This window comes from Ictidomys tridecemlineatus, chromosome 6 (genome assembly GCF_052094955.1).
Source record: "Ictidomys tridecemlineatus isolate mIctTri1 chromosome 6, mIctTri1.hap1, whole genome shotgun sequence".
NCBI lineage: Eukaryota > Metazoa > Chordata > Mammalia > Rodentia > Sciuridae > Ictidomys > Ictidomys tridecemlineatus.
This window is the reverse complement of record NC_135482.1, coordinates 943,261-952,078: the sequence shown is the minus strand read 5'-3', so window position 1 is coordinate 952,078 and position 8,818 is coordinate 943,261.

Genomic DNA, 8,818 nt, shown 5'->3' with positions numbered 1-8,818 from the left:
GTGCATATATACAGTTTGACTCACTCTAAAAAATCAGACTCACTAAAATAGGACTAGGCTGGGCACCATGATAAGGGCTGAGGTGCAGCCCAGTGGCAGAATGCTTGCCTAGAATGGGCGAGGCCCTGGGTTCCATTCCCAGCAGCCCCAAAATTAAAATGGCCTACACCAGGCACATCACAGCAAAGCTCCGAGAACCAGATAGGGAATCTTAAAAACCGGGGGAAAGGCAAGCATGGTGGCGCATGCCTGTAGTCACAGCGGCTTGGGCTGAGATAGGATCGCAAGTTCAAAGCCAGCCTCAACAAAAGCGAGGCCCTAAGCAACTCAGTGAGACCCTGTCTCTAAATAAAATACAAAATAGGGCTGGGATGGGGCTCAGTGGCAAGTGCCCGAGTTCAACCCCCTATACCAAAAAAAAAAAAAACGGGGTGAAAGACCCCCTTCAAGGAAGAGTGCAGTGGCAGCCAACTTTAAAACTGGTGTCACTGCAACAGGGGGACGACACCCTGCAAGTGCTGGGAGAAGAGCACCTGGATCTAGATCCACAGGCCCAGGGAAGAGTCTCCACAAAAAATAGGGTAAGACGACGTTTTCAGACAACAACTCCTGTTCATCCCAGCAGAGCGACCCTGCAGCACCCCTGGAGTTGTGCAGCCAGAGGCTCGTCCCTAGACCTGTGGCAGTGAGTCCACACGGACGGACAGAAAAGCAGCACCTTCCCGAGTTGAGAACAGCTTTACGTGAGGTCTGTAGGGGGCGCACAGAGGTGGGAGGGGAGTGCAGGGCTGCGGGGCCACACCTGCCACCCTTGCTGCTCGGAGGCTGAGGCAGGAGGAGGGCAAGCCGGGAGCCAGCCTGGGCAGCTAGCTAGGGAGACCCCGTCTCAAGATAAGGATGGGGGTTGGCGGGGGTACCTTGGTGGGCCAGGCTCTAGATTCATCTGGTGCTGAAAAAATAAAGCAGATACTAAGATGTCAGGTGTGTCATCTCGGGTGACCACCAAACTTTAATAAAGGAAGAGGACCTATTACCTATACTCACCAGCCCAGAGGGAGGCCAACCTGAAGCCAAGGGAAGTGGTGATAAAGTCAGAGTACAGCCAGATGGAACAGAACAGGAAAATAATAGAAAAATGACACAAAAATCACTACTTAGAAAAGAATAAAACTGACAGGCCTTTAACTAGGTAGACTGAGAAAGCTCTGTCCCAGATGTTAAAAGGGCTGGGGATGCGGCTCAGTGGTTGGGCACTTGCCTAGAGTGTGTGAGCCCCTGGTTAACACACACAAGTGAAGAAAAGATTTAGGTTACTAAAATCAGAAATGGAAGTTGGGCTGTTACTACCAATTCTAAGAATTAGAAGATAGATAGCTGTGAGCAAGTGTACGCCAACAGATTGTGTGACCTAGATGAAATGGACAGATTCCTAGACACAAAACCTCCATGACTACACCAAGAAGAAATAGGAGGTTGGATCAGTGATTGAAAATCTCCCTGGACTTGGTGCTTTTACCAATAAATTCTAAAATATTTACAAGAAAACAAAAATTGGGGCTGGGACTGTGGCTCAGCAGTAGAGCGCTCGCCTAGCGTAGGCGGGACCTGGGTTTGATCCTCAGCACCACATAAAAAAAATAAAGGCATTGTGTTGTGACCATCTACACCTAAAAAATAAATAGTTAAAAAAACAAAAAATAATATTTCTCAGAGTTAAAAAAAAATTGAAGAGGAAAGAACATTCCTCAATTTATTCCATGAAAGTAAACACCCCAATTCCAAAGGCAGACAGAGACACTGGAGGAAAACTGCAGACCAACATTCCTTATGAGCATTGGTGCAAAAATCCTGAGCACCATGCTAGCAAACCAGATTCCGCAGCATGTTAACAAGGTTACATGTGATCTACTGGGGTTTGATCCTAGAATGCAAGGATGGTTCAACCATGGAAATCAACCAGTGTGATACCTCACCTTTACAGAGTGAAGGGAAACCATGTGACCATCACAGTTAACACAGAAAAGGCATCTGACAAAACTCAATATTCTTTAATGACAGACACAACAAACAGGAGGGAATGACGTCAACATAATAAGAACTACACATGAAGAATCTATAGCAACATCACAGTGGGTAGGAGAAGATGGGAAGATTTTCCTTCAAGGCAAAGCACAAGGCTGAGGGGCCCGCTTTGCCACTTGTACTGGACGCAGGATTGGAAGTTCTAGCTGGAGCAATTAGGCAAGAGAAAGAAAAGGCATCCGAGTTGGAAACGAGGAAGTAAAATGATTTCTTTCTTTTTTTTTTTAAAGAGAGAGGCAGAGAGAGAATTTTAATATTTATTTTTTTAGTTCTCGGCGGACACAACATCTTTGTTTGTATGTGGTGCTGAGGATCGAACCCGGGTTGCACGCATGCCAGGCAAGTGTACTACCGCTTGAGCCACATCCCCAGCCCATAAAATGATTTCTGTTCACAGATCGTATGCTTGTGTGCAGAAAACCCTCGCGGGTTCTCATACATGCATTATAAATAAACGAATTCTGCAAAGCAGCAGGATACAAGTCAACATGCAGAAATGACTTGCACTTCCATACGCTGAGAGTGAACAATCCAAAAAGAGAATCAAGAAACAATTTCAAAAAAAACCAATTTCATTTATGATCATATTTTTTAGTAGTTTTTAGTTGTAGATGGACACAATTCCTTTATTTATTTATTTTTATGTGGTGCTGAGGATCGAACCCAGTGCCTCACACATCCTAGGAAAGTACTCTGCCACTGAGCCACACCTCAACCCTATGATTGTATTTTTAAGACACAGTACTTTGGTAAGATATGTACAATGAGCACTACTAACATTTATGAAAGAAAATAAGTAAACGGTCCATGGTCAGAAGATTGGGTTTGGTTAAGATGCCAATACCAACCAAAGCAGCCTACAGCTCTAATGTAATCCCCATCGAAATCCCAATGACTTTTTTTAAGTATTTATTTATTTATTTTTTAGTTCTTGGCGGACACAACATCTTTGTTTTTTTTGTATGTGGTGCTGAGGATGGAACCCGGGCTGCACGCATGCCAGGCGAGCGAGCTACCGCTTGAGCCACTTCCCCAGCCCCAATGATTTTTTTTTTCAGAAATAGATCACCCTAAAATTTATAAGAGACCTCAAGGGATCACAAATAGCCAAAATAATCTTGAAAAAGAACAGAGCTAAAAGACTCTCACTTCCTGGTTTCAAAACTTACTACGAGAGGGCTGGGGACACAGCTCAGTTGGTAGAGCATTTGTCTCTTACACAAGGCCCTGGGTTCAGTCCCCAGCACCATAGAAAAAGAAGAAAAGGCCTGGGGATGTGGCTCAGCAGTAGGATGTGCCGGGTTCAGTCCCTCATACCAAAAAGCTTAAAATGGATCCACAATGTAACTGAGGCCTAAACTATAAAATTTTTTTTTTTAATTTTTTTTTAAGAGAGAGAGAGAATTTTTAATATTTATTTTCTAGTTCTCGGCAGACACAACATCTTTGTTTATATGTGGTGCTGAGGATCGAACCCGGGCCACACGCATGCCATGCAAGCGCGCTACCGCTTGAGCCACATCCCCAGCCCCTATAAAATTCTTAAAAACAGGGCAAAGCCATTATGATGTTGGATTTGGCGATGGTGTTTGGGTATGTCAAAGGCATAGGCGATGAAGTGGGCAACTTGGACTCTTACGAAAATCAAAGGGCGCACTCAGCAGTAGCAAGCCTCCTGGGAACCAGGGTCAGTGGGGAAGGTCTGAGGTTCAACAACAGAACAGAGGTTCCGAAACGGCCAGAGGACCTAAGCAGATGTTGCACCCAAGAGGATGGACAAATGTGCAGTGAGCACAGGGAGACACGCGTGTCTCTGGTCATTGAGGAAAGGCAGGTCACTAGTGAGATCCACCTCGTGGCCCTCAGGCTGAGCCATCAAAAGGAAGTGGTGGCAAAGATGGAGAACCAAGGCTGAGGCCTTGCACGTTGTCGGGCCCCAGAGGCCCAGATGACCCAGCCATGCCTTGGAGCATGTCATCAAAATAATCGAAAGCAGGGTCTCAGAGAGCTGTCCATTCCCCCCATGTCCACCACAGGGTTGTTCACAATAGTAAAAGATGGAAAGCACCTGTGTGTCCATGTTAAGGCATGGCCTGTGTGTGGAGTCCTGTCCGGCCTGAGAGCAAGGGGGTCCTGGCGCGTGCAGCATGAGCCCCCTCAACTGGAGGAGTGCAGGTGAGTCCACCTGCAGGTGGCCCAAAGCCTCTGACTGAGAGGTGGCAGGCAGGAAGGACGGGACCCAGGGCAGGACCCTGTGCAGAGAATCCTTAGGCAGCCACTGGCACCAAGGGAGCTTAGCAGACGCTTGTGCTTCTGCACACCAGCAAAAAGTGTCCAACTGGCAAGTGTCAAGAGGCTGAGGCAGGAGGATCGAGAGTTCAAAGCCAGCCTCGTCAATGGCAAGGCGCTAAGCAACTCAGTGAGACCCTGTCTCTAAAATACAAAATAGGGCTGGGATGGGGCTCAGAGGTCCAGTGCCCCTGAGATAAATCCCCAGTACCAAAATCAAAACAAAAGAAACAAAACACCAATTGCCACAGTGTTGGGAGTGCGAGGTGTTCCCAGCAAGTCCAGGATGTATAACCTGTGTGCAGTAGAAGCCACAAACGTCCTGCATCACTCCATGTGGGTGAGATGCCAGTCCTTCTGAAGTCAGCGCCTCAGTGCTAGCCCAGCAGACCCAAAGAGTGCAGGGAAGGAGAGAGGGTGTAGGGGCCCGCCCAGGGGAGGGCAGAGCAGCCAGCCTCGGGTGACCGGTCCACGGGCGGGATCTAGGTCACCCTGGGGGATCTGGGCTGGTTCTTGAAAACCTACTCTGAGGTGTGAGGTGGGCGAGAAGACGCCCCCATCACCAGAGACTCACACAGAGATGATGCAGAACACTTGCCCAGGCTCCCGCAGTCCCCGTCAAAACCATCTGACTTTTTTACACAATTCTGCCTCCCAGGAGTTAAGCAGAAAGCAGACCTCCCTGGACCCATACAGGCAGCTGCGGCCCGCACCCGCACCCGCACCCGCACCGCAGCTGCCCAGTGGCCCCATGGGCGGGTCTGCAGGGCACAGCACGGTCGCCCAGCACCCACACAGGGACACAAACCCATCCTGCAAAAGGCGCAGTCCCACTGGGCACTGCCATTTTGCCTGGACCTGCCAACAGCTGATTTTATGTGCCGACTTTACCCAATGATGACATTCTGACCCCTTCCCATCTGTCTCTGCCTGTTGACACCCACAGCACACAGGCTTCCAGTAGTCTCTGGCCTCAGGGGTGCGTCCCCTTCCCTTGTGTCTTTCCCTGGCCTGGGCTTGCCTCTCTGCAGTGCTAGTCCCACGGTCTGGGTGCCCACGAGTGTCAGAACTCTGATGCCCTGAGACTTCGCTGCCCCTGGCCAGAGACCAAGCCCCAGGGAGGGCGCCTGGTAAGGGACTCCCAGCTCCCTCTGGCAGAGTGGCTGCCCCTGGTGCACACCCTCCACGGCGCACAGCTGCCCACCTGGGGTTGGGCCACTGGATCGGGGTGCAGGGTGTCCATGGCTGTCATCCATCGAGATTCCTGGGCAGTGGGCCTTTGTGCCATTTGTGTCTCTTGGTAAAGAGGGCAGATATTGTGCCACTTTAAAACCACGACTTGTTTGCTTCCTGCGTGTTGAGTTTCAAGAGTTCAGAGTATCCTGGACAAGAGCCCTTCTCCAGATGTGTCTCATCTCACAGATATTTTCTCCCAGTCCGTGTTTCTTCTTGAGTTGACTGGTTTTTAAATGCTTTTCTGCTGTCTGGGGAGGGGCCAGGACCTTGCACCCGTCAGGCTGCATCTCCAGCTCCTCAATCGATTGATTTTTGAGAAAGAACAAAAGCAAATCAGGGAGAAAGGATCGTCTTCAAAAACTGGTGCTAGGACGATTGGATATTCATATGTGGGAGAAATTTGATCTATATTGCCCACCATATAGAAATCAACTCAGATCACTGATATAAAATGTGATCCACCAAGCTTATTCAGGAAGTTGAGTTGGGCAGATTTTGTTAATCTAACACTAAGTGTGTGGTCCATGAGCAAAGAAATGAGTCAACTGGACTTCAACAAAACGAAGCCCTTCTCTCCAAAAGGCAGCTCCAAGGGAGCGCAGAGAGCCCTGGGCAACTCCCCTGTGCTGAAAGGCTCCTGTTCAGAACACTGCAGAGAGCAGGAGATGGCTGTCACCAGAGGTCACTGCCTTCACAACGCAGGGTGTGCAGGAACCATTATGACCTGAGAGGTCGTGAAGACGGAGCCGCCAGTGGAGCTTCACAGAGGTCCTGCTTCAGGACAGCGGGAGACCAGGTGTGCACACGAGGCACTGAGGCACCGTGAGGCTGGGGGCAGTCAGCCACAGCGGGCCAGCCTCCCATGGAAGCCCTGTTTCCTCCCCAGCACTTCAAACAAAAGCACTGTTACCAGGGACTGTGGCCTCGCTGTGATCCCAGCAAGGTTTGGAAGGAGACCAGCCTCAGCAACTTTGTGAGACCCTGTCTCAAACTAAAATAAAAAGGGCTGGGGATGTGGCTCCATGGTAGAGCACTTGCCTAGTACATGGGAAGTCCTGGGATCCATCAAAGTAAATAAATAAAACAGTGTAAAATCCTGTTGGGTCACAGCCTCATTTCCAGAAGACGCATCTTGGCCAGGTATTTCAGGTCTACCTCGGGTCCTGAGGGGCCAGACATCTGCAGTGCTGTCAGAGCAATCACAAACTTACGCCCCTCTAGGGGAACATATTCGTAGAAACACAAAGCAAATCTTTGGATATTGTGCTAATTGGATGATGTTAAAATTTTTTAAATAAAAAGTGGGAAAAAGAAAAAAGAATTAAATGTACCCATAAGAACAACTAAAAGGAAAAATAGGCTGGAAATCCTTGTAAAGTTAAAAATGCACTGTATTTTGAGGGTCCATTTCTAGGACCCTCACATACCCAACAGAAATGCTCTAGGGTGTGGAGAAAGGTGCAGGGACGCAGCCGCGCTGTGGACAGCCAGGCAACCACAGCCAGGTGGCCACTGACCCGCACTGCTCAGCAAAAACTGCCCTGGAGGCCCGGGGATGTGGCTCAAGGGGTAGCGCGCTCGCCTGGCATGCGTGCGGCCCGGGTTCGATCCTCAGCACCACATACAAAGATGTTGTGTCTCCCGAAAACTAAAAAATAAATATTAAAATTCTCTCTCTCCCTCCCACCTCTCTCTCTTAAAAAAAAAACAAAAAACAAAAAAAAACCTGCCCTGGAGACTTCCGGTCCCCTCAGCAGCATGCCAGCCGTGTCCCTGTACCAATGAGCCTGTCATGATCTGCCTTTTCTCTTCCGTGGCATGGGCTAGGCAGTGTTTTCTCAAGGCACCAAGCACCAGGTACCCAAGAATAAAGATATAAAACTTTTCCAAAAAATAGGCAATGTTTTGCAGAGAAAAATCTGACAAAGGGCTTGTATCCAGAAGACACAAAGAACGCTCACAACTAAATAAGACCAAAAAAAATGACAAAATATTTGAAAATACTTCATTTAAAAAGACGAGAATGGCCAATACACACAAGAAATATTTACCTTCATTAGTCATCAGAGAAATGCAAATTAAAATCACAAGTGCTACCACACACCTGTTCGAATGGCTCAAATTTTAAAAACTGACACCGCCAAGTTTGGGCATAATGCAGAACAAGTGGGGCTCTCCCAACACTGCGGGTAGGAGCTCAAAACTTTTCTTAAATGTGGATGCACAGTACATGTGTGCCCGGTTGTTGCCACACTGCGATCTGTGCCCCGGTGCAGGCGTCCTCTTCTGGCTCAGCCGTCCCACTGCCAGAGACTGAGCCCCGGAGAACACCCGCAGGTCTCTCTGCCAGCACCAGTGATTACTTGGGCAGCAGGTGCACCTTTTCAACAGACACTCGGATGAAAGAAGCCAAAGCTCAGGGAGTTCACGTACACGATATTCTAGAAGAGACGGCTCCGGTGGGTGGCGGGCCACCTGGGTGCGATCACCAAAGCACCAACTTCAAGTGCGAGGGCGACGTGGCATAAGTGAACGATCTCAGGCTAGGCAAGGGGACAAGCTGCAGCCCGGCTGGGTGATGGGAATGAAATGTGGATAAACCTTTGCAGTGTGCACCACTCTCGGAACCCAACCGAGGACGTGAGCCCCCGGACATGAACACCCAGAGGCCACCCTGGCCGGCTCAGAGGTGCGTGGCTGAGGCCCAGTGCCACGCTGGCCTGCTTCACCTGCGTGGGGATGCCCGGGCGCCCAGGGTGCAGGAAGGAACGTGCAGGTTCCAAAATAAGCAACAGCTGGAAAACCCTTCAGGTCCCTAAGCCGGGCAAGCGACCCTGCCAAGCTGAGGGTGCGGGCAGGAGCAGGTGGCTGGCCCCAGGGAGGACTCGATGAAGTCCACTCGGAATGCATGGGGATGCGGAGCGGGTGGACACCCCCAGATGTCTGGTCCACTTAATAAAAGCCTACAGAGGGATCAAACAAACGAACACACGGCTCACAAACCAGCCCTTGAACCCACAGAAAGGGCATTCGCTCCACTGGCGCAGGAAACAAGGACAGAGGCCAAGCACTGGCCCTGCGAGGAGCAGAGAGAAGCACCCTGTGGAGGGATCTGGCGAGGCCAGCAGGACTGGCCTGTCTGTCCGACCCACGTGCCCACGTCCAGGATGTACCCTGGAGATGCACGGTAGGAAAATACAACTGCTCCTGG